Here is a 26,878-nt window from a genome sequence, read left to right as displayed (position 1 = left end):
TGGCAGTAGATGACTCCATTGCTGTCACTAAGTAGTGCATGTTCTTGTTTGGATAATCTTTATCTCCACAGAGGCTAGTAAGTCAGGGAGCAAATAAAAGACTCGCAATAATAAAAAAAATTCAGAGTTAAGGATTCTGGGTGTGATAGTGGTGGTTGTCATGAGAAACATTTTCATCTTCTGACGTGGCATAGGCATTCTTTTTCAGGTAGTAAGTCATACTTAGAAATGACTGTTTCAGGTCAGTAGTTAAATATATTCAGCTCTGTGTCATAATCAAAATTCCAAACTTGCATGAGTTTCTTCTTCATTTAAGAATGTGTGAAGGGTGACTGTGGGCTGTCTGTAAGTGGGTGACAGGATCAGCTGCCAGGGACATTGGAACAGAGCAGGCAGGAAGGCTGGGCAGGCCATAGCCCCAACAGTGGCCAAATAAATAGAGAAATTTTGGAACTTTGGGATTAAAGCATAGTATATGTGACAGAGGCTGCCTTTCCTTTCCCACACCTCACCCTCACATCCTACCATTCTCTCCTATGGTATGGTGCCAGATCTCATGTGTGTCAGGGGCAGGGGTGCTCTAATGTCATTCCAAGCTTTGCTCTTGTCTCCAATCTCAACATGCAAGTGTGCATCTCTCAAGATAGTTTGCCTCCTTTCATTAGCAATCAATTCTTGGGTTTTAGTCTACATATAAAAGTTTTATCGTGTGTCCTCTGTATAAAAGTGAAGAAAAAATAGGGTAGGAGGAATGTTTTATTCACTTTTGCAATTTTAAAAGCAGTTATTTAATGAATTTTTCTGACATTTTGCCTTTTCATTCAGGCAAAGTCAGGAAATCATTTTGGGTTTAAGTCAGAAAAAACTAGTTTAGATCGTTTGAACAAAATAACCTTAATACATGGAATTGATTACATAGGTGACAGAAGAGCTAAGATGTCATCTAGGGGACAGGAAGACAACTCAGAGATTGTCAACGGCAGGACACTTTTTTTGTGTTGGAGGCACAGTGGGAGAGCATTGTTACCAGCCTCGAGGAACTGGGTCCATCAGGTAGGAGGACTGTGAAGGAGGAGGCTGTCTTGCAGGAGCTGGAGATATGCGAGGGATGCAGGGCATGGGGGGAGGAACTTCTAACACACAATACCAGGGGAGGGATTAGAAAAAAACTCATTAATTAATATGTATGTGACAGAAATATTTATAGCTGAATAGTTTATTTCCAGCCATGACATATACTTGATATACTTCTTCCTTCTTTTAGTTCTCATTCAGGGTTTGTGTTTTGCTTAGCCAGTGCTCACTGGAGTTCTTTATGTGGTGAGTGGACCCATATCTTTAATCCTGAAGGGTCTGAGTATTTAGTCGTCCTGCTATCTTGGATTGTTATAGTTTTCCATTGATATTTACTACTTAACATGGATGTACTAAGGGTGTCTCAGATTTTTTTCTGGGTTCCAGAAGGTCCTCTCCAAATCCATCATTTAGCAGCAACCATGTCAAAAAGTACAAAACAGTCACAAAAATCTCTGAATCACTAGATGTCAGACTTAGTTTTAATCTGATGGTGCCTTCCCTCTGTGCCACAATAGACGCACCTTTCTCTTTTGAGCTAAGCCATTGAATAGCAGAGCCTAAGGTTGCTGGCACAGGAGGCAAACTCTTTGCAGGTTGGTTATGAGATGTAATAATTAGAGGGGCTACATCTGTTGCTGTGAACCCTTGGTTTCTGTGACTGTGTGAGAACAACACTGGTGGTGTTTCTAAACTAACACTGCAGTTGATTTTTTAATAAGCTATTCTGCTATTCCATCAGGCCAGCTGTTTCTGCGGGATGGCCTATCATTAATTCTGTGGGTGTTAGCCCATAACCATATTTCTTTTACTATAAAATGCATACTTTGGTCATAAGCATGAATTGTATTTCATGACAATGTATAAGGGAATTTCTAAGTATTTGGATTGTGGTGCACTCAGAGCAGTGAAAGCAAATATCCCATCTGAAATAGTAGTTGCCATTGTAGACCACACCTTCCTAATTTTACAGTAATCCACAGTCATTTTGTGAGATCCATCAATTTTCTGCAAAGGTTGAACTGGTAATTAATGAGGATGCGATGGATATCTATCCTCTGTATCTTTCCACTACTTTATTGTGGCACACATTTCTGTAATTCCCACAGGACTGTGATTTGCTTTTAGTTTACTCTTTTGGTAGGTTAATTTCTAGGGCTTCTGCTTGATCCTTCCTACCATAGTAGCACTTACTTCATAAAACAGTGAGCCAATGAGGAGATTTTACTAATTGACTAGTATGTCTATTCCAGGTGTACAGTCAGAAACTGAGGAAGTAACCAGGGAACGAGTCCACAAACCCACTGGGTTTACTGCGAAACAGACTGGAGCCAAAATACCATTTATCATGAGGCTATCGTAACCTCCTAGTCTGACTATTGGATGGTGTTTTTATGTTTCCAGTAAAGGGAATGCACTCAAAGTTAATATCTAATTATCTCTGAAAGGTCTGAGGTAAAAGAATTGCCCTTGTAAATGGCTACTGTCCCTTCAGGGAAGACTTGGAAGGTGATTTAGAGTCATGTTTTTGTTTTCCTAAGTGAACCTTGCATGATATGATGAATACATATTTGTCCAGTGAAAACAAATCAGTAACCCCTCCAAAATGAGAGAGGTTCAAAATAATGTCTGCTACCAGGTGGCAGGCTGGCTTCGCATGGTGAGGTGCCATAGCAAGGGTTCCACATTGGCTTCTGCTCTTGGCAAGCTGGACATTTAAAAGCACTGAGTGGTGGCCAATAAATTTTGCTTAGGGAAAGTCCTTGTTACTGAGCCTGTGCATAGTCTTCATACTTGAAGACTTCATAGCGGGCCAGAGCAGTAGGGGGTCCTCTTTGGCAGAATTATAATCCAGTGACTGTCCATTGGTAGCAGAGATGGCATATCATGCAAGCCCATCTAGAAACTAGGCTAGATGTTTTTTTCTTTCTCTGTTACCTGGTCATTGTGAACTCACAAAGCCATAGGTATAGTAGGACATATGGCATTGAAATGAGAGTGGAAATTTGGGATTTTAAGCTGCCAGCTCATGTAATTTACTTGTACCTTTCTGAAGTGCTCAAGCACAATTTCAATTATAATTATTCCTTTTTAAGATGAACTGGGATTTTTTGCATGTCCAGAATCATGGCTTTGAGGACATACAGATTCCTAGTTCATGAAAAATAACTCAGGTCATAAGTCCTTAGACTCTATCAGAGCTCAGGAGCATACTGGGATCTGACTCCTTTTAAAGGAGAACTGATAGGAATAGTGATCAACAGAGATGAGCATGCCTTTTCTCTAGAAGTCTAGAGGTCAGTACTGCAGTTCTGCTGGAGCTGTTTATAGTCTTTCTTACAGCATCCTTATTTTCCACAGATAATTTGAGCACCATTGGATCTGCTGGGCTATAAGACCGAAGGGGCAGGTAGGATGTCTTGTATCATACCCTGGACCTGTTGCAAAACTTTTCTTGGTCCAGACATCATTTAAACTATGTTCTTTGTTCAAGATGGAGGATACAATAAGCAGCAGCTTGCCTTTTGTTTAGAAGCATTATCTCAACATGCTCTAGTCAGAATTTTCTTGGTGTTTATTTCTTCTCTGGCACACATGTGTCTTATTAAGACATCTAGGGTACTTGCCACTTCTTGCTCACCAGACCCATTTAGGGTGATTTCATTTATATAGTGGAAAGTATAAGATGATCAGGATTACTATAATTTGATGGTGAATAGAGAAATTTACATGGCCCTGAGGGAAAGGAGTTACGTTTACTTCTGTCTTTGCCATGTAGAGGTAGGGGATTATATGGGAATATAATGGTAACTGCCACATCGACATCCTTTGGCAAATTTCTGCCAGCACTCCCCCTGCCCTGCCTCAGTTTGCAATATTATTTTTGGTTATATTGATCAGAGAAGGGAGCAGTTTCAGAGCCATTCACTTGGCATTTCCAACTACAGCAACCTTTATTCCATAGGTCAAGAACTAATGATGGAGTTCTAACAGTTACCATGTATGTTCTTGCAAATTACTTATTTGGAGACTAAGGAAATGACAAGCAGGTGGGTTCATGGTTCCTATCTCAGGAGCCAGACCTGAGCCAATACTTTATTACCTGGTCTCCATATTCCTCAATGCTAATGGGGGGCATCATAACACTACATTCTTGAGTATCAATACCATGCTAGACCCTATTTCAACAATTTCAAATGTGTGGGGTATTCCTTCTTCTTCTGTGTGTGTAGCTGTCTGAGTAAATTATCATATATACTTGCTTTTGTGTTGTAGGATCCTTCTTCCTAGAGGCCTGGCCAAAAGGTTCAGTGTGTAAAAACTGGCTCGGGTCTGGAAATCAGGCAAGAGATTGTGGCTTTTTATGGGATGGCTGCCTTCAGCATCTTGATAATCAATCCTCAATTTCTTCTTGTTATACAGACTGAGCATTACCCTTGTTGGATTCCCATATTTCCCAAGCATTACCTTTGCTGGCCTGTAAGGATGTTGATTCTATTAATTATCTCCCTAGCTGTCTCTGGATCAGGCTCTCGCATAGCTACTCTGATCTTTTCCATAATTGTGCCCACCTTGCTTTTGATATTTACGTGCTCCCATCGGACCTTTCTTTTCACGGGCTCCTGTCATTCCCATTGGTTTCAGGGACCCTGGTTCTCTAATAACATCTACCATCATCCTAGAGGAGAGCCACAACTGAGTTTCTCAGTGATGTTGCTGCCCCCCTCTCCAACACAATCTTTGATGCTTTCATAGTTGCTATAGCCTCTGGACATCCTGTGGTTATCTCATGGGTTTTTCAGCCTTGAATAGTATGCCCACTGTCACATGCTCATTTATCTGAGTATTTTGATGCTTTTTTCCACTATTTTTCATGGTAGATTTGGCATTTCTACTTTATTTAGCTAGGCCATCACTTTTTTGAAGCTTTTAGGAGCCCTCCTAGCATCTTACTAACACCAGCGTCCTTCCCAGGGGGCTAAATGCTATGTCAGAAGAGAGTAGTCCCATATTTATAAAGTCTCCCTTGTCCAACTTTATGTTCTAGCTCCTTTGCCTCAACAGCCTCAGAATATAGGCCTACATGTACTCTCTTGGCACTCATAGGTACATGTTGGCTAATTCCTACAATTCCTTTGGGAGTAGTTCTTTTTCTGTCTAAACAGAGTCAGTACTTCCCTGGCTAGGTTATATTGTAAATTAAATGGATTTTGGTCAGTTGTCCAGTGATGAGGTGGGGAATATATTGTAAGAGGGGTATGAGCTGTCTTGCAAGGCAGAGGACTGAATTGCTTTTGGTCAAGGGAGGCATGCTAGCCTTTAACAGGGAGGATCAGGCCACTTTTTAGGTTTACAGAATAAAGGGAAATCTGAAGACAAGATTTTCAAGTGCCTTGTCTCAGATTTCTCTGTACCATCTCTATCTACTCTGTATATTTCCTCATGATTTTCTATCAAGCTATGTTCTTGTTGTCAAAATAAAACATTAAAAAAGAAAATATTTCATAAATACTATAGATGACTCAAATTAACTTGAGTTTTATTCTATAACTCTTTTTTGGAACTGAGAATACATTAATTTTCTCCACTAAATCCATATAATAGAGTTGCTATTCCTAAAATGACTTTTCTAATTCCATAATATATTTTCAATTATAACTTCTTTGCTGATGACTTTCAAACCTACATATTGCCATACTCAGCTTTTATAATAATTTCCATTTTGATATAGTACCATTACCTCAAAATTAACATGACAATTCACAAATCATATTTCATAAATAGGCTAATTTCTTCATTTTTAAAATGCCTTTTAATAGTGTCTGCATTCTACTAATTCAGTCAGTTGAAAAATATGACATTATCATCTTTGATCCTATCCTTCCAGTGTCTCCCAAGCTCCCATTGATGCCTTTTTCACATTAATTGGCAGCTTCTGCACTTAAAAAAAATAAATTTATTTATTTTATTTATTTGTTTTTGGCTGTACCGAGTCTTTGTTGCTACATGCGGGCTTTCTCTAGTTGCGGCGAGCGGGGCCTACTCTTCATTGTGGTGCGCGGGCTTCTCATTGCGGTGGTTTCTCTTGTTGTGGAGCACGGGCTCTAGGTGCATGGGCTTCAGTAGTTGTGGCTCGTGGGCTCAGTAGTTGTGGCTCGCGGGCTTAGCTGCTCCAAAGCATGTGGGATCTTCCCAGACCAGGGGTCAAACCCATGTCCCCTGCATTGGCAGGTGGATTCTTAACCACTGTGCCACCAGGGAAGCCCAGGTTCTGCATTTTTAAATGGAGGTGGGGGTGGTGAAGGGAGATTTAGGGGTTCAAAATCTGATTGTAAAGGGTCTAACAAACTTATCTGGAAGCTTCATTCGCAGAGCAAATTTACTTAAATTAATGTTTATTTTGGTTGGATTTGGGGGATCTGGTAGAGGTTATAGGGGACTTTCAAAAACCACCTTCAAACCACCTATTGCTCTACTCCTTTTTCCTTTTAATTATGACTCCCACCCTTCTAAAGCTGGTCTCTGTGGACTACCTTAGCTGCTTCCTAGACTGTTCTCCAGTAGTCCATTCCGTGTGGTATTGAATAATTCTTCCTTAAATGTGCCTTTGTAAACTGGATTAATCCTCCTTAGACAATTGTATATCTTTACTTCTCAAGCCAGTTAGCTATCTGGCTTCCTGATATTCCATGTTAATTTCTCTGTATTTTTCTATAACATATGAGATTGTACTCTAAAGTAAATTCTTACGGTTTAAACTATTTTTTTTTTAATTAAGGAAACGAATTGTGTTAATAGTGGAAAAGTGGTTTTTCTTCTCTCTTTAAACCAATCAGTGAGTTACTAAAATAGTCAACGGGTTAGTTTTTGTGAAGATAACTATATAACATACTTTCTTTCTATCTGTGAAATATATTTTACTCTAAAAGAAATAAGAATCATTATGCAGTTAATTGAATGTCTTTTGCAATCACATAAGTCAGTTAAGAGAAAGAAATTACTACTTTAATGAGACTTTGAATGATTATGCAGGTGAAACTTTAAATGTATCAACATATTTATTAAAGAGAAGTGAAATAGAAGAATTCCATATAGATTTGAATAGTTTTAAAAGGTAATATTAGATGTAGAATGTATTTTTTCATTGTAGAGGGGAAAAAAAGAGAATCACATGGAATCCACTGTAGTTCAAATGTGTTGCTTTAATTACTTGCTGAAGAGTTAAATTTGGAGCTAGATTACAATTTTTGTATGTTAAAAATCTACCACACACTTTGTGTCCTGACCTGTGTACTCAGTGATGATTCAGGAAAAGTGATAAAACACACACACACACACACACACACACACACACACACACACACACACACACACACACAAACACAAAACATACCACTGAAAGTATTTCAAGAAATCGGGGAAAATATTAGGAAAGATAAGGGACTGCTAACTGTCCCTTCCATCCTTTTGCTGCCTGATTTATTTCTTAACCTCTTTGGGGTTGGAGTATAGACATGCTCTTTTAAATGAAAAAATCCTATCTAGATTGTTATGCTTCTATCTGAACACAGATTAATAGTTTAATACCCCTTATATGTTTTTGTTGGAAACCATGCTTTAAAATATTGTAAAAATATTATCAAGAAAACATTAATAATTTTTATCCAAATGGGTAAGAACAGAGGACAAGCTGGGAAGGATATATAAACATTGCAATATGTACAACAAAATTTACACAATATTTTATATCTTAAATATTTAAACATCAAATTTAGAAATAGATACCTGTTACATTTTGGGAAATATTCATGTTTTCTTTATATTTAAATAGAATTTAAGAATCTTATTAAAGGAGCAATTAAAAAGCCTATACTAAAATTTGTAGATTACTTACGCAGCCAAAAGCTGGTTTAGCAACAACTATTCAGAGCTTATTATAAGGAAAACTTTAGCTAAATTTTAGATATTTCCCTAAAAATAGCTTTTAATTACAGTTAATAATTTAAGTTACATTAATCATTTAATTTTGTTTATTAATCAATAATACATGTAATATAAGAATGGCTTTTCAAAACCTAGCTTATACTACCAATATAGTTATTAAAATAACTACTTTCTCATAAGCTATGGATGAGTTTTCATATGCTATTGATTAGTTTTTATACTTGTCCATTTATCCTAACTTCTTTTAGGTCTTAGAAATCGTGCATGTATATATGTGTATCTCTATATATCACATATATGTTTTGTTAAGGGAGAAAATTACTTTTTATCCTTAATTTAATACTTTTATAACTTATTCTTGTATGAGTTAACTATCACAATCCATTTTTTTCCTTCAGCATAGCGTCTTTGTAGCATGTACTTTGTCAGAAACTGTTTTAGAGTTTGAATTATTTGGAAGCCTAGTCTGTATGTGAAACCCAGGTCTACCACTTATTACTTGTACAAACCTGGGCAAATTACTTGACTTATATGCTTCCATCTTTATAAATTGGGAAGAATAATATGTGCATCAACAGGTGTTTGTCATGATTCAATGAAATAACATATGTAATATATCTAGCACAGTGCCTGTTACAGAATTGATATGAATTAAAGGATAGTGTTCCTGTAGAAAAGGGTATTTACCAGGAGAAGATAAATAATACTTAATTGCTAATACTATTTTATTCTTTTGTGTTAAACATGATATGGGTAACACTGAATAGAAGTCTGTTAAGACTTCTAGATTCATTACTTTTTTAACCATTTTTGTCATTTTATTATATAATGGCCTGAATAATTTAGCAATAGCTTTCTTTGATTGTAGGTATGGTTTCCCTGATTCAGATTTTATCCACACTGAGATATGGACATTAGTGCATTAAGGTGGCTAATTCTGATCTTCTAATGTTTACATGTTTGCTGTTATATGTGTGAAAGTGCTACTATGCTTATAAAAATTGTACACAACTCTCAACTTCTTTAGGTGCTATTTTATATTTTGATTCACTTAATGAAAACATGGAATCTTATTTAATATCTTTGCCATGATATCTGTTGGTGTTTATATGAAATAGATTATAGTTTAAATATAATGATATGAAAATGTAAAGAGGAGAGAAAGGTCCCTTCAACTCTGGTATGTCAGCGTGTGTCATTATGTTGTGTTTTGCCACACTGGTCATGGTAATGGTGCACTTCAAAAGCAATTAAACACACTTACATGCTGATACCTTGCCTTATTAGAGCGAGTTTAGTCGCATTTTGTATTGTATTCTTGAATATTGCTAAGCAGTTATTACTGCTTTTGCCTGAAGTGTTGTGATTCTGGCACCAACCAAGGATCTGGTTGACATTTGGCCAATAATTATGAATATTACATTAAAATGTTAAATCATTCTATTTACCAGACATAAAGTTGAAAAAAAGGAAATTAGTTTTGTATTATTTTTAGAGTTTAGAAATATGGAATGCATTAAAAAGTCTAAAACCATGCGCAAATAGGAATTTTAATGCCTATAATTTGATATGTTTTGTTTAATGTTTTTATGTTTTGTTTAATGTTTTAATAATTTTGAATGTTTTTAACAGTTGAAATAATTCATTAAAAATCCCTAAGGAAATATATCAATCAAAATATTTATTCATAATATCGTGCCATGTTAAATGTATAAGGATTAAGTCAACTTGTTTATAATTCTGATCTGAGTAGAAAATCAAATAAATGGAAATACATTATTACACTAAATATATTCTGCTTTACATAAAAAGGAGTAAATGTTAATCAGAATGATAGTAATTAAGAAATACTAATTATTCTCAGGTTTTTAACTCTCCTATTTATTTTGAATTCTGCGTAAGCATGAAGGATTTAGAAAATACAAAAATGAGATTGCAATGAAAAAAATGCTTAGGTTTTTACATTTTCAAAACTTCAGTCAATATCAATATCTACAGTTTAAAATATAAATGTGTTCAAGTAATATTTCCTTAATCTAATATACTATATTTGACTATAATATATAAATTATATATTATATGTATTTACATATATATATAAATAACATGAATACAAGTTATAGACTATGTATCTAGTCTTATACAACTTGCTTTTTCTTTTTGGTGTTTTATTTCTAAGATTCTTCCACATTCTTATATGAGGCTTATAATTCATTTCACACTATTTACTTTTCTCTTCTGTTATTAATGGATGTTCAAGTTGTTTTCAAAATCCTGGTCCAATAAACATGCTTCCATGAATATTCTTGTACACACCTCCAGGTGCACATATGCAAAGTTTTCTGTAGGATATTAATCTAGGAGTGGAATTGCTGGAGAGATGAGGATTTAACTAGATGATGTCATATTCTTTTTAAATTAGTTGGACATGTCTACAAACCCATACATAGAATTCCTCTTACTCAATGTCCTTTCCAACACTTGGTATTACCAGGGTTCTTTATTTTTGCCAATCTAATAAGTAAAATATGTTACCTCATGGGGTCTTAATTTTCATTTTTCTGATTAATAATTAAATTTAACAGGTTCCCTTTTGTTTACAGACATTTCATATGTTAGATTCTTTGAAACGTCTGTTCATATCTTTTGCCCATTTTTTATTAGGTTCTTGATCTCTGAAGAATATTTGCAGTGTATTTTAGGTATTGATTCCTAGGTCCGTTGCATGATTGTAGAAATCTTGTCACAGATGGTGACTTATATTTTCTACTTCTTTATAGTGTCTTTAATGAATAAAAGTTCTTCATTTTTTTATGTTTTACACCTTAAATATATATGATTTTTATTTTTAAAAAAGTAACCCAGCTAAAAGTTCTTCATTTTAATGTAGGTAAATTTATCAATACTTTCTTTTATGGTAACACTTACTGTCACTTGCGTAAGAGATCCTTTCTTATGCCAAAATCAGAATGCTTTGCTTGAATATTTTCTTTTAGTAATTTTGTTTATTATATTTCCTTTTACCAAATAATTTGTGGGTAATTCCTAAAAATATAAGTATTCTCTTACATACACGCAATATGATATTTATTTTTTTATCTTATTTTTTAAACATCTTTATTGGAGTATAATGGCATCAAATGGTGTGTTAGTTTATGCTGTATAACGAAGTGTATCAGCTATACATATATCCCCATATCTCTTCCCTCCCTCCCTATCCTACCCCTCTAGGTGGACACAAAGCACCTAGCTGATCTCCCTGTGCTATGCGGCTGATTCCCACTAGCTATCTATTTTATATTTGGTAGTGTATATATGTCCATGCCACTCTCTCATTATATATGAGAGAGTGTATATATATATCTACACATATATATATGTGTATATATATATATATATATATATTATATATATATGTCCATGCCACTCTCTCATTTCGTCCCAGCTTACCCTACCCTCTCCCCATGTCCTCAAGTCCATTCTCTATGTCTGCATCTTTATTCCTGTCCTGCCCCTACGTTCTTCACTTTTTCTTTTCTTTTCTTCACTTTCACTTTTTCTTTTCTTTTGGATTCCATATATATGTGTTAGCTTACGGTATTTGTTTTTCTCTTTCTGACTTACTTCCCTCTATATGACAGACTCTAGGTCCATCCACCTCATTACAAATAACTTAATTTTGTTTCTTTTTATGGCTGAGTAATATTCCATTGTATATATGTGCCACATCTTCTTTATTCATTCATCCGATGATGGACACTTAGGTTGCTTCCATGTCCTGGCTATTGTAAATAGAGCTGCAATGAACATTGTGGTACATGAATCTTTGAATTATGGTTTTCTCAGGGTACGTGCCCAGTGGTGGGATTGCTGGGTCGTATGGTAGTACTATTTTTATTTTTTTAAGGAACCTCCATACTGTTCTCCATAGTGGCTGTATTAATTTACATTCCCACCAACAGTGCAAGAGGGTTCCCTTTTCTCCACACCCTCTCCAGCATTTATGGTTTGTAGATTTTTTTGATGATGGCCATTCTGACTGGTATGAGGTGATACCTCATTGAAGTTTTGATTTACATCATTCTCTAATGATTACTGATGTTGAGCATCCTTTCATGTGTTTGTTGGCAATCTGTATAACTTCTTTGGAGAAATGTCTATTTAGGTCTTCTGCCCATTTTTCGATTGGGTTGTTTGTTTTTTTGATACTGAGCTGCATGAGCTGCTTGTAAATTTTGGAGATTAATCCTTTGTCAGCTGCTTCATTTGCAAATATTTTCTCCCATTCTGAGGGTTGTCTTTGTGTCTTGTTTATGGTTTCCTTTGCTGTGCAAAAGCTTTGAAGTTTCATTAGGTCCCATTTGTTTATTTTTGTTTTTATTTCCATTTCTCTAGGAGGTGGGTCAAAAAGGATCTTGCGGTGATTTATGTCATAGAGCGTTCTGCCTGTGTTGTCCTCTAAGAGTTTTATAGTTTCTGACCTTACATTTAGGTCTTTAATCCATTTTGAGTTTATTTTTGTGTATGGTGTTAGGGAGTGTTCTAACTTCATTCTTTTACATGTAGCTGTCAGGTTTTCCCAGCACCACTTATTGAAGAGACTGTCTCCTTCAGTTTGTTAATATGGTGTATCACATTGATTGATTTGCGTATATTGAAGAATCCTTGCATTCCTGGAATAAACCCCACTTGATCATGGTGTATGATCCTTTTAATGTGCTTTTGGATTCTGTTTGCTAGTATTTTGTTGAGGATATTTGAATCTGTGTTCATCAGTGAAATTGGCCTGTAGTTTTCTATTTTTGTGACATTTTTGTCTGGTTTTGGTATCAGGGTGATGGTGGCCTTGTAGAATGAGTTTAGGAGTGTTCCTCCCTTGGCCGTATTTTGGAAGAGTTTGAGAAGGATAGGTGTTAGCTCTTCTCTAAATGTTTGATAGAATTCAGTTGTGAAGCCATCTGGTCCTGGGCTTTTGTTTGTTGGATAATTTTTACTCACAATTTCATTTTCAGTGCTTGTGATTGAACTGTTTATATTTTGTATTTCGTCCTGGTTCAGTCTTGGAAGTTGTGCTTTTCTAAGAATTTGTCCATTTCTTCCAGGTTGTTCATTTTATTGGCATAGATTTGCTTGTAGTAATGTCTCATTATCCTTTGTATATCTGCAGTGTCAGTGGTTACTTCTCCTTTTTCATTTCAAATTCTACAGATTTGGGCTTTCTCCCTTTTTTTCTTGATGAGTCTGGCTAATAGTTTATCATTATTTTTTATCTTCTCAAAGAACCAGCTTTTAGTTTTATTGATCTTTGCTATCGTTTCCTTCATTTCTTTTTCATTTATTTCTGATGTGATCTTTATGATTTCTTTCCTTCTGCTAACTTTGGAGTTTTTTTGTTCTTCTTTCTCTAATTGCTTTAGGTATAAGGTTAGGTTGTTTATTTGAGATGTTTCTTGTTTTTTGAGGTAGGATTGTATTGCTATAAACTTCCCTCTTAGAACTGCTTTTGCTGCATCCCAGAGGTTTTGGGTTGTCATATTTTCATTGTCATTTGTTTCTAGGTATTTTTTGATTTCCTCTTGGATTTCTTCAGTGATCTTTTGGTTATTAAGTAGTGTCTTGTTTAGCCTCCATGTGTTTGTATTTTTTACAGATTTTTTCCTGTAATTGATAATCTAGTCTCATAGCGTTGTGGTCAGAAAGGATACTTGATAGAATTTCAATTTTCTTAAATTTACTAAAGCTTGATTTGTGATCCAAGATATGATCTATCCTGGAGAATGTTACATGAGCTCTTGAAAAGAAAGTGTATTCTGTTGTTTTTGGATGGAATGTCCTATAAATATCAATTAAGTCCATCTTGTTTAATGTATCATTTAAAGCTTGTGTTTCTTTATTTATTTTCATTTTGGATGAGCTGTCCCTTGATGCAAGTGGGGTGTTAAAGTCCCCTGCTATGATTGTGTTACTGTCGATTTCCCCATTTATGGCTGTTAGCTTTTGCCTTGAGGTGCTCTTATGTGGGGTACATAAATACTTACAATTGTTATATCTTCTTCTTGGATTGTTCCCTTGATCATTATGTAGTGTCCTTCTTTGTCTCATGTAATAGTCTTTATTTTAAAGTCTACTTTGTCTGATATGAGAATTGCTACTCCAGCTTTTTTTGATTTCCATTTGCATGGAATATCTTTTTCCATCCCCTCACTTCAGTCTGTATGTGTCCCTAGGTCTGAAGTGGGTCTCTTGTAGACAGCATATATGTGGGTCTTATTTTTGTATCCATTCAGCCAGTCCATGTCCTTTGGTTGGAGCATTTAATCCACTTGCATTTAAGGTAGCTATTGATATGTATGTTTTTTTTTTTTTTTTTAAATTTTTAAGGACCAATTAATTAACTAGATAAGTATCATAACTGATGTCTGTATTAAAAATTCTAACATATATTAAAACTGATTTCTTTTTTTTTCTTTTTTTTTTTTTTTAAACATCTTTATTGGAGCATAATTGCTTTACAATGGTATGTTAGTTTCAGCTTCACAACAAAATGAATCAGTTATATATATACATATGTTCCCATATCTCTTCCCGCTTGCGTCACCCTCCCTCCCACCCTCCCTATCCCACCCCTCCAGGCGGTCACACAGCACCGAGCTGATCTCCCTGTGCTATGCGGCTGCTTCCCACTAGCTATCTACCTTACGTTTGGTAGTGTATACATGTCCATGCCTCTTTATTGCTTTGTCACCGTTTACCCTTCCCCCTCCCCATAGCCTCAAGTCCATTCTCTAGTAAGTCTGTGTCTTTATTCCTGTTTCACCCCTAGGTTTTTCATGACATTATTTTTTTCTTAAATTCCATATATATGTGTTAGCATACGGTATTTGTCTCTCTCTTTCTGACTTACTTCACTCTGTATGACAGACTCTAGGTCTATCCACCTCATTACAAATAGCTCAATTTCGTCTCTTTTTATGGCTGAGTAATACTCCATTGTATATATGTGCCACATCTTCTTTATCCATTCATCCGATGATGGACACTTAGGTTGTTTCCATCTCTGGGCTATTGTAAATAGAGCTGCAATGAACATTTTGGTACATGACTCTTTTTGAATTATGGTTTTCTCAGGGTATATGCCCAGTAGTGGGATTGCTGGGTCATATGGTAGTTCTATTTGTAGCTTTTTAAGGAACCTCCATACTGTTCTCCACAGTGGCTGTATCAATTTACATTCCCACCAACAGTGTAAGAGGGTTCCCTTTTCTCCACACCCTCTCCAGCATTTATTGTTTCTAGATTTTTTGATGATGGCCATTCTGACTGGTGTGAGATGATATCTCATTGTAGTTTTGATTTGCATTTCTCTAATGATTAGTGATGTTGAGCATTCTTTCATGTGTTTGTTGGCACTCTGTATATCTTCTTTGGAGAAATGTCTATTTAGGTCTTCTGCCCATTTTTGGATTGGGTTGTTTGTTCTTTTGTTATTAAGCTGCATGAGCTGCTTATAAATTTTGGAGATTAATCCTTTGTCAGTTGCTTCATTTGCAAATATTTTCTCCCATTCTGAGGGTTGTCTTTTGGTCTTCTTTATGGTTTCCTTTGCTGTGCAAAAGCTTTTAAGTTTCATTAGGTCCCATTTGTTTACTTTTGTTTTTATTTCCATTTCTCTAGGAGGTGGGTCAAAAAGGATCTTGCTGTGATTTATGTCATAGAGTGTTCTGCCTATGTTTTCCTCTAAGAGTTTGATAGTTTCTGGCCTTACATTTAGGTCTTTAATCCATTTTGAGCTTATTTTTGTGTATGGTGTTAGGAAGTGATCTAATCTCATACTTTTATATGTAGCTGTCCAGTTTTCCCAGCACCACTTATTGAAGAGGCTGTCCTTTCTCCACTGTACATTTCTGCCTCCTTTGTCAAAAATAAGGTGACCATATGTGCGTGGGTTTATCTCTGGGCTTTCTATACTGTTCCATTGATCTGTATTTCTGTTTTTGTGCCAGTACCATACTGTCTTGATTACTGTAGCTTTGTAGTATAGTCTGAAGTCAGGAAGCCGGATTCCTCCAGCTCCATTTTTCGTTCTCAAAATTGCTTTGGCTATTCGGGGTCTTTTGTGTTTCCATACAAATTGTGAGATTTTTTGTTCTAGTTCTGTGAAAAATGCCAGTGGTAGTTTCATAGGGATTGCATTGAATCTGTAGATTGCTTTGGGTAGTAGAGTCATTTTCACAATGTTGATTCTTCCAATCCAAGAACATGGTATATCTCTCCATCTATTTGTATCATTTTTAATTTCTTTCATCAGTGTCTTATAATTTTCTGCATACAGGTCTTTTGTCTCCTTAGGTAGGTTTATTCCTAGGTATTTTATTCTTTTTGTTGCAATGGTAAATGGGAGTGTTTTCTTGATTTCACTTTCAGATTTTTCATCCTTAGTGTATAGGAATGCCAGAGATTTCTGTGCATTAATTTTGTATCCTGCTACTTTACCAAATTCATTGATTAGCTCTAGTAGTTTTCTGGTAGCATCTTTAGGGTTCTGTATGTATAGTATCATGTCATCTGCAAACAGTGACAGCTTTACTTCTTCTTTTCCGATTTGGATTCCTTTTATTTCCTTTTCTTCTCTGATTGCTGTGGCTAAAACTTCCAAAACTATGTTGAATAAGAGTGGTGAGAGTGGGCAACCTTGTCTTGTTCCTGATCTTAGTGGAAATGCTTTCAGTTTTTCACCATTGAGGACGATGTTGGCTGTGGGTTTGTCATATATGGCCTTTATTATGTTGAGGAAAGTTCCCTCTATGCCTACTTTCTGCAGGGTTTTTATCATAAATGGGTGTTGAATTTTGTCAAAAGCTTTCTCTGCATCTATTGAGATGATCATATGATATGTATGTTCTTATTACCATTTTCTTAATTGTTTTGGGTTTGTTATTGTAGGTCTTTTCCTTCTCTTGTGTTTGCTGCCTGGAGAAGTTCCTTTAGCATTTGTTGTAAAGCTGGTTTGGTGGTGCTGAACTCTCTCAGCTTTTGCTTGTCTGTAAAGGTTTTAATTTCTCCATCAAATCTCAATGAGATCCTTGCTGGGTAATCTTGGTTGTAGGTTTTTCCCTTTCATCACTTATAATATGTCCTGCCACTCCCTCCTGGCTTGCAGAGTTTCTGCTGAAAGATCAGCTGTTTACTGTATGGGGATTCCCTTGTATGTTATTTGTTGTTTTTCCCTTGCTGCTTTTAATATTTTGTCTTTAATTTTTGAAAGTTTAATTAATATGTGTCTTGGCATGTTTCTCCTTGGATTTATCCTGTATGGGACTCTCTGTGCTTCCTGGAGTTCATTGACTATTTCCTTTTCCGTATTAGGGAAGTTTTCAGCTATAATCTCCTCAAATGTTTTCTGAGTCCCTTTCATTTTCTCTTCTTCTGAGACCCCTATAGTCTGAATTTTGGTGCATTTAATATTGTCCTAGAGGTCTCTGAGACTCTCCTCAGTTCTTTTCATTCTTTTTTCTTCATTCTGCTCTGCAGTAGTTATTCCCAGTATTTTATCTTTTAGGTCATTTGTCTGTTTTTCTGCCTCATTTAGTCTGCTATTGATTCTGTCTGGAGAAGTTTTAATTGCATTTATTGTGTTGTTCATCATTGTTTATTTGCTCTTTAGTTCTTCTAGCTTCTTGTGAAACGTTTTTTGTATTTTCTCCATTCTGTTACCAAGAATTTGGATCATCTTTACTACCATTACTCTGAATTCTTTTTCAGGTAGACTTCTTATTTCCCTTTAATTTGTTTGGTCTGGTGGGTTTTTACATTGCTTCTTCATCTGCTGTGTGTGTTTCTGTGTCTTCTCATTTTGCTTTTCTTACTGTGTTCGGGATCTCCTTTTTGCAGGCACAGTTTCGTAGTTCCTGTTGTTTTTGATGTCTGCCCCCCGTAGCTAAGGTTGGTTGCTGGGTTGGGTAGGCTTCCTGGTGGAGGGGACTGGTGCCTCTGTTTTGGTGGTTGAGGTTGTCTCTTGTCTTTCTGGTGGGCAGGACCACATCCGGTGGTGTGTTTTGGGGTGTCTGTGACCTTATTATGATTTTAGACAGCCTCTCTGCTAATGGGTGGGGCTGTGTTCCTGCCTTGCTAGTTGTTTTGCATAGGGTATCCAGCAGTGTAGCTTTCTGGTTGCTGAGTGGAGCTGGGTCTTAGCATTGAGATAGAGATCTCTGGGAGAACTTTTGACATTTGATATTACGTGGAGCTGGGAGGTCTCTGGTGGACCAATATCCTGAACTCGGCTCTCCCACCTCAGAGGCACAGGCCTGACACCTGGCTGGGGCACCAAGACCCTGTCAACCACACGGCTCAGAAGAAAAGGGAGAAAAAAACACAAAGAAAGAATGAAAAAATAAAATAAAGTTATTAAAATAAGAAATAAAAAAATTATTATTGAAAATAAAAAAAAATTTTTAAGTAATAAAAAAATAAAAAAGAAAGAAAGAAGAGAGCAACCAAACCAAAAAAGAAATCCACCAGTGATAACAAGCACTAAAAACTATACAAAATGAAAAAAAAAACAGACAGGCGGAACCCTAGGACAAATGGTAAAAGTGAAGCTATACAGACAAAATCACACAAAGAAGCATACACATACATGGGCACAAAAAGAGAAAAAGGAAAAAATATGTATTATAAAAAGAAAAGAAAAAAGCAACCCAATCAATAAACAAATCTACCAGTGGTAATAAGCTGTATATACTAAACAAAAATAAACTTAAAACCAAAAACAAATTAGATGCATAAAGCAAACCCCAAGTCTACAGTTCCTACCAGAATCCACCGCCTCAATTTTGGAATGATTTGTTGTCTATTCAGGTATTCCAGAGATGCAGGTACATCAAGTTGATTGTGGAGATTTAATCCACTGCTCCTGAGGCTGCTGGGAGATATTTCCCTTTCTCTTTGTTCGCACAGCTCCTTGGGTTTAGCTTTGGATTTGGCCCTGCTTCTGCGTGTAGGTCACCTGAGGGCTCTGTTCCCCACCCAGACAGGACGGGGTTAAAGTAGCAGCTGATTAGAGGACTCTGGCTCACTCAGGTCGGGGGGGGGGGGGGGGGGGAGGGAGGAATATGGAATGCAGGACGAGCCTGAGGCGGCAGGGGCAGGCATGACATTGCACCAGCCTGAGGTGTGCCGTGGTGTTCTCCTGGGGAAGTTGTCCCTGGATCATGGGACCCTGGCAGTGGCTGGCTGCAGAGGCTCCCAGTAGGGGAGGTGTGGATAGTGACCTGTGCTTGCACACAGGCTTCTTGGTGGCTGCAGCAGCAGCCTTAGCATCTCATGCCGTTCTCTGGTGTCTGTGCTTGTAGCCGTGGCTCATGCCCATCTCTGGAGCTCGTTTAGGCTGTGTTCTGAATCCCCTCTCCTCGCGCACCCCAAAACAATGGTCTCTGCCTCTTAGGCAGTTCCAGAGATTTTCCCAGACTCCCTCGCAGCTAGCTGTGGCGCACTAGCCCCCTTCAGGCTGTGTTCACACAGCCAACCCTAGTCTTCTCCCCGGGATCTAACCTCCAAAGCCCCAGCCTCAGCTCCCAGCCCCCAACTGCCCTGGCGGGTGAGCAGACCAGCCTCTCAGGCTGGTGAGTGCTGGTCGGCACCGATCCTCTGTACAGGAATCTCTCCGCTTTGCCCTCCGCACCCCTGTTGCTGTGCTCTCGTCCATGGCTATGAAGCTTCCCCCCTTCCCCCATCTCCGCCAATGAAGGGGCTTCCTCGTGTGGTGAAAGGTTTCCTCCTTCACAGCTCCCTCCCAGAGGTGCAGGTCCTGTTCCTATTCTTTTGTGTCTGTGTTTTCTTTTTTCTTTTCCCGTACCCAGGTACTTGGGAGTTTCTCACCTTTTGGGAAGTCTGAGGTCTTCTGCCAGCATTCAGTAGGTGTTCTGTAGGAGTTGTTCCACATGTAGGTGTATTTTTGATGTATTTGTGGGGAGGAAGGTGATCTCCACCTCTTACTCCTTTGCCATCTTGAAGGTCCCTCTCCTGATATTTAAATCAAGCAATTAACATTGATACAGTACTATTAATCTATAGAAATTATTTAAATTTTTCTGTGTTCTACTAATGTCTTTAATTTTTTGAAACCAACCTTTTTATTTTGAGATAGTTGTAGATTCACCTGCAGTTGTAAATAATAATTCAGCGAGATCTTGTATATTCTCTATCTACTTTCCTTCAGTTGTAACATCTTGCAAAACTAAAGTACAATATCACAATCCCCAATTGACCTTGATCCAATCAAGGTGTAGAAGAGTTACATCACTGCAAGCATCCCTAGTGTTGCTCTTTTATAGTCATGTGCACTTTTCTCTCTCTATTCCACTCCCTCTAATCCCTAACCATAGAAACCACTAATTTCTTTTCCAGCTGTATAATATTGTCATTTCAAGATTGTTATTTAAATGGAATCATACAATATTTAACTTTGGAGTTGACTTTTGTACTCAGCATCATTCCCTTAAGATTCATCCAAGCTGTTGCATGGGTCAATAGTTATTTTTCTTCCTAAGTAGTTGTTAATCCTTTTTTAAATATTTGGTAGAATTCTCCAAAGACCATCTGGGCCAGAAGATTTCTTTTTTGGGGGCTTTTAAATTACAAATTTAATCTTTTTAATGATTATAGGGCTATTCAGATTATTTCATCTTAATTGAGTTTTGGTTGTGTTTTTTGAACTTGTTAAGTTTATGAGTATACAGTTGTTCATAACATTCCATTGTTATACTTTTAATAACTGTATGATCTATGGTGAGTTCCTCTATTCCAGTGTTTTGGACATTTGTTATTTGTATCTTTTGCCTTTTTATTTTTGTCAGTCTTGCTAGGTAGAATTTTATCAATTTTACTGACTTTTTAAAAAAAATGAACTACCTTTTTGGTTTGTGATTTTCTGAATTGTTTTCTTATTTTCAATGTCATTGATTTCTGCTTTTATCTGTATTATTTCTTTTATTCTTCCTCCAGCTTTGAGTTTCTTGTGCTCCTTTTTGAGTTATAAACTTAAATTATTAATTTGAGACATTTCTTCTTTTGTAATATAAGCATATAGTGCTATAAATAGCCCTCTCAACACTGCTTTAGCCCCATACCCCATATCTTGATATATTATACTTTCATTTTCATTCAATTCTATGTATTTTTATTTTTATTTTCTTTGAGACTTGCTCTTTGACCTTTGGATTATTTACAAGTGTGGTGTTTAATTTCCATGTGTTTTAGAGATTTTCCTGTTTTCTTTGTGGTACTGATTTCTAGTTTGATTTGATTATGGTAAGAGAATACATTACCTTTTGTTTCCAGGTCAGGGGTCAGACATGAGTCACCTTCTGTTCAGTAGGGAATGGTAAAATGTCCTACCACTATGCTCTTCCTTTCATCCTGGTATCTTGAACTATTAGTTTACATTCCTATTTCCCCCTTTCACAGTTCTGCTTTTATTGTGCCTTGCGTTATTTCCATGGTTTATAGTTGTTCTTAGGGAAGAGGATGGGGAGAGTTAAGTCTACTCCATCTAGTCTCAATTGGATGTCTCATCATAAAAGTTTGCTTTCCAGTTGCAATATTGAAATTACCTTGAAATTGAAATTTTTATGTGGAGTGTAGTAGGAATCCAGTTTCACTTGGTTTCGCTCAGATAATTGCCTATTTCAGCACGATTTGTTATATGGTTCTTCTTTTTCCCAATGGTCTGCAAGTACCAGCTCTGTCATTTAACTGGTTTCTGTGTATACACTGGTTTGCTTTTGGACTTTCTTTTATGTTCCATTGGTGAATTTGTTTAGTTCCTTGTCAGAACCATATTTTTTAAAATAAATTTTACATGTAACATTGTATAAGTTTAAGGTAGAGAAAGTGTTACTTGTGTTACTTTGATACATTTATATATTATAAGCTGATTGTCAGTATAACGATATTTATCACATTACATTATTATAGTACAATATTATTGGCTATATTCATTATACTGTACATTAGATCTCTATGGCTATTTATTACTCATTACAAGTTTGTATTCTCAACACCATTACTTTCACTCCACCCTCCATCCCCTGGTAACCACCAGTTTACTCCCTTTTTCAAAAAAGTTTTAACTTGTTTAGATCCCACCTATAAGTGATATCATACAATACACTGTACTTTTAAATTATTATAGTTTTTAATAAGTTTGGATATATCTTAGGGTGATTGCCTCAACCTTATTCTTGTTCTTCAGAAGCGTATTGCTATTCTGTAGTTCTCCATAAATTTGAGACTTTTATTAGCATAGCTTTGGTTTTATAGATTGATGTAGAGATAACTGACATAATTATGATATTGAGTGTTTCAAAGCATGAATGGACATGGTTTATCTCCCCATATATTTGGTTTTTAAAAAAGTGTCTTTCAAAACATTTTTATACTTTTTTCTATACAGATCTTATACATGTTTTTGTTAAATATAATTATAAGTACCTAATAATTTTTGCTATTGTAAATGATATTTACAAGTAGTTAAAATAAATAACTTTTTCCTTCACTGGCCTTGAGGCCGCCAACAGAAATCAAGAGGGCACCTGTGAGCTCAGTGCAAGATCAGCCCTCTGTCCAACTCCATGCCTCCATCATCAGGAGTGGAGAGGGAACTCTCAAACTTGGAATAAGATCACACCTCTTCAGGACATCTTTGGCAGGAGACAACAGAGTGCCCAAGCACTCAGAATAAGACCACCCGTCTACAGGACATCATACCTCTGTCAGCAGGAGCCAAAGGGGAGATTCTGAGCAACACCTGTTTCTGGCCTCTTCTCCCCCAAACCTCTTTCTTCAACACCCATACCCTTTATCCTGTACTTTTTAGTCTTCATAAGGAGCCTAGGGCTCCCAGTTCATCATATAATCCAGAGCTCTAATCCTCCCTAAGGCTCCTTATGTCACTTTTTCTGACCCAATCTCTTCTTCTCCTTTTCTGACTCTCAAATCTTTTTCTGTGTACCCTCTGGAACTTAAGATCATTGATTAGCAAAATCCTCTATATTTTTAACTTGTACTGTGAATGTTCCCTTCACCTTCTGTGCTAATGGAAATTTAGCTTTTCTCTGCTTATAGTTTCTCCTGCAGCCAGGCAGGTTCTCTTCAGGGAAAAAAAGCCTTGATTTGTAGTATCTTTCAGGTTCTGTGCTATAAAAACTCATGCCATAGCCGTTCAAGCTACCATCTTTCTTCATGAAATGTGGAGTTGAGAAGTGACATCCATAACCAGCTCTCCTGAGATACCTCCGGTCTGCCTTGACCTGTAGCAGTCTCAAGGGTGATTTCTCTCTACTCCCCGCTCAACCATAGCATTGGATCTGTAGGTGAGATAAATGTCCCCTTTGCTTCTCGTTGCTGTTTTCAGTCCCTTCTTCTGCCCTCATTCATGAATACACCTTGCCTTGAATCTCATATCATCATGTTATCCTACTCAATAATAACTCTTTATTACAGGTACTTCTCAGATCATTTTTTTTGTAAAATAAAAAAAAAATAATCACTGTGACATTGTCACTTTTGTAAAAAGATTACTGCCATAATTTTATTTAGATATTCGCATGGATGATCCTCTAACACTCTGGACTTTCAGGTCCTCGATAGCCTCTTCTTTAAGTGATCCTGTTCTCCATCCATTCTCAGCCACTCACTTTTGGTCATTCCTTAGGCCTTGCTATTACCAATAACTGCCATAAATTTTCATTTTCTTTGCTGTTTGCTCCTTATCTCCCCAACCTCTCTGTATGTTGAGGTTTTCCAGGGATCAATTCTGGGGCCTCTTCTCTTTGGTGTCATCACTCCCTAGGTGATCTCATCCAGTCTCGTGGCTTTAAATTACCTATATGTTAGTGACTCATTAAGTTATATCTTCAACTGAGCTCTCTTTCCTGTCCTCTAATTTTATGTATCCAACTCAGCTGCATACTTGTCCTCCACAGTTAGATATCGAGTCCGCATTAAAGCTCTATCTCTTGCAGTTTTCTCCATCTTAATTAATGGAAGCTCTGTCCTTCCACTTCCTTAGCCAAAAACCTCTGGAGTTATCCTTGAGTCATTTCTCTCTTAGACATTTCGCATCAGATATGAAAAGAAATTATTTCAGTTCTATCTTTGAAACATATCCACACTTCCATCTTTTCTTACCACCAGCAGTGTTGCTCTGTTTTTCTTCCCCATTGTCTCTAGCCTGGATTACTGCTATAGCTTCCTAACTGATCTTTCTGTTTTTTGATTTCCTTTGCTTCAGTCTTCTTTGAAAACAGCAGCCAGAGTGATCCTCTTAAAACATAAATCTATCCATAACGTTTCTCGGTTGAAAACTTTCTAGTGGCTTCCTATCTTTTTCAGCTATAGGAAAGTCATTATAGCCTCTGAGGCCCTACACAATCTGGCCCCTTTGTAACCTCTCTGACCTCATCTACAGCTACTGGCCCATCTTTTACTCAATTGCAGCCACACTAGCCTCCTTCCTATTTGTAGAACACTCTAGTCAGGCCCTGCCTCCAGGCTTTTGCACTTGAGGTTTCTAATGCCTGAGCTGTCTTCCTTCAGATATTTGAAAGGCTCATCCCTTCACTTCCTTTAAAGTTTTAGTTAAATATCTCCTTTTAGAGAGACCTTCTATAGCTGCCCAATCTAAATTTTAATGCTGCCCCTCATTCCCTTTTCCTTCCTGGATCTCTTTCCTGCTTTTGTTTTTTTTCTTCTCCTTACACATCTTACATATCTTTCTCTTACATTCTGTGTTATACTTTTTAACTTGTTTATTGCATCTCTTCCCCACTAGAATGTAAGCTCCACAAGAGCAGGTATATTTATCTGCTTTATTCACTACTGTATTCTCAGTGCCAAAAACATGACTGACCAATATTAAGTACTCCACAAATATTTGTGTTTAAATGAATGAATAACTGAGAAATATGTGTTCTGTTTGTTGCTGTTACATAGAAATGAAATTGATTACTCTAAGTTGATCTTAAATATAATGACCTTGCTAAACTCTCCATTGCAAGAGGTTTCTTTAAAAAAATTTCCTTGCAAATAATTATATCATCTATAAACAATGATAGTTGTGATTTTCCTTTTCTGATCCTGGAAAATTTTATGTATATTTCTTATTTTTGTGCATTGTTTAGGACCTCTAGAGAATGGTTAAATTGAAGAAATTGGAACAGGCATTCTTATCCTTTTTTTTTATTTTAGAAGGAATGCTTCTTATGTTTCAGCACAAGAGATGATATTTGTTATGTCTTTGGTAGATATTCCTTATTAAGTTAAAAATGTTTACTTCCATATTTGCTAAGTTTATTTGTTTTTTATCACGAGTTAGTGTTAATTTTTTAATCATAAATGAATGATAAGTTTTTTATCATGTTTAAGTGTTAATTTTTATTTTATCATGAGTGAATATTGAATTTTCTGCCTCTGAGATGATTTTCTCCATTAACATTTTAATGTGGTAAATGACATAATGGACTTTCTAATGTAACATTCTCTTTCATTCTTGGGATGAAACTAACTCATTCATCATGTGTTATATGATGTATGTATCACTGGATCTAGTTCACTGTTTTTTCTTAGAATGCTTCTATTTTTTGAATAAAACTGGCCTTTAATTTTCCTTTTTAGTCACTGTCTTTTTATAATTTTGGTATCATTACATGAGTTGCCGAATATTCCCTCTTTTTCTCTTCTTTGAGTTTTTATATCTACCCTTAAATGTATGGGTAGAAGTCTTAGATGAAACTAATAGGAGCTACTATGTATTTATGGAAATATTTTATACTATGGATTCAGGTTTTTAATTTTTTTTTCAAGTCTTTTTTGAGTTTGTTACAATATTGTTTCTGTTTTTTTTTTTTTACATCTTTATTGCAGTATAATTGCTTTACAATGTTGTGTTAGTTTCTGCTGTACAACAAAGTGAATCAGCTATATGTATACATATATCCCCATATACCCTCCCTCTTGGGCCTCCCTCCCAGCCTCTCTATCCCACCCCTCTAGGTTGTCGCAAAGCACTGAGCTGATCTCCCGGTGCAGTGCTGCTGCTTCCCACTAGCTATCTATTTTACATTTGGTAGTGTATATATGTCAGTGATACTCTCACTTTGTCAGAGCTTACACTTCCCCCTCCCCCGTGTCCTCAAGTCCATTCTCTATGTCTGTATCTTTATTCCTGCCCTGCCACTAGGTTCATCAGTATCATTTTTTTTAGATTCCTTATGTATGTGTTAGCATACGGTACTTGTTTTTCTCTTTCTGACTTACTTCACTCTGTATGACAGACTCTAGGTCCATCCACCTCACTACAAATAACTCAATTTCGTTTCTTTCTTTGACTAATATTCCATGTATATATGTGCCACATCTTCTTTATCCATTCATCTGTCTATGGACACTTAGGTTGCTTCCACGTCCTAGCTATTGTAAATAGTGCTGCAATGAACATTGTGGTACATGTCTCTTTTTGAATTATGGTTTTCTCAGGGTATATGCCCGGTAGTGGGATTGCTGGGTCATATGGTAGTTCTATTTTTAGTTTTTTAAGGAACCTCCATAGTGTTCCCCATAGTGGCTGTAACAATTTACATTCTCACCAACAGCGCAAGAGGGTTCCCTTTTCCCCACATCCTCTCCAGCATTTATTGTTTCTAGATTTTTTGATGATGACCATTCTGACTGGTGTGAGGTGATACCTCATTGTAGTTTTGATTTGCATTTCTCTAATAATTAGTGATATTGAACATCTTTTCATGTGCTTCTTGGTGATCTGTTATGTCTTCTTTGGTGAAATGTCTATTTAGGTCTT

At 36.5% G+C, this 26,878-nt stretch overlaps 1 protein-coding gene across 1 annotated transcript in view; it reads left to right on the top strand.

The window, feature by feature from the left end:
* Positions 1 to 26,878, top strand: part of SPAG16 (sperm associated antigen 16) — an 891,359-nt gene that overhangs the window by 59,306 nt on the left and 805,175 nt on the right. The gene's annotated exons all lie outside the window — the stretch shown is intronic.

The sequence above is a fragment of the Pseudorca crassidens genome, chromosome 6 (genome assembly GCF_039906515.1).
Source record: "Pseudorca crassidens isolate mPseCra1 chromosome 6, mPseCra1.hap1, whole genome shotgun sequence".
Taxonomy (NCBI): Eukaryota; Metazoa; Chordata; class Mammalia; order Artiodactyla; family Delphinidae; genus Pseudorca; species Pseudorca crassidens.
Note: the sequence above shows the minus strand (reverse complement) of the source record. Positions and strands in the feature narration are given on the sequence as shown.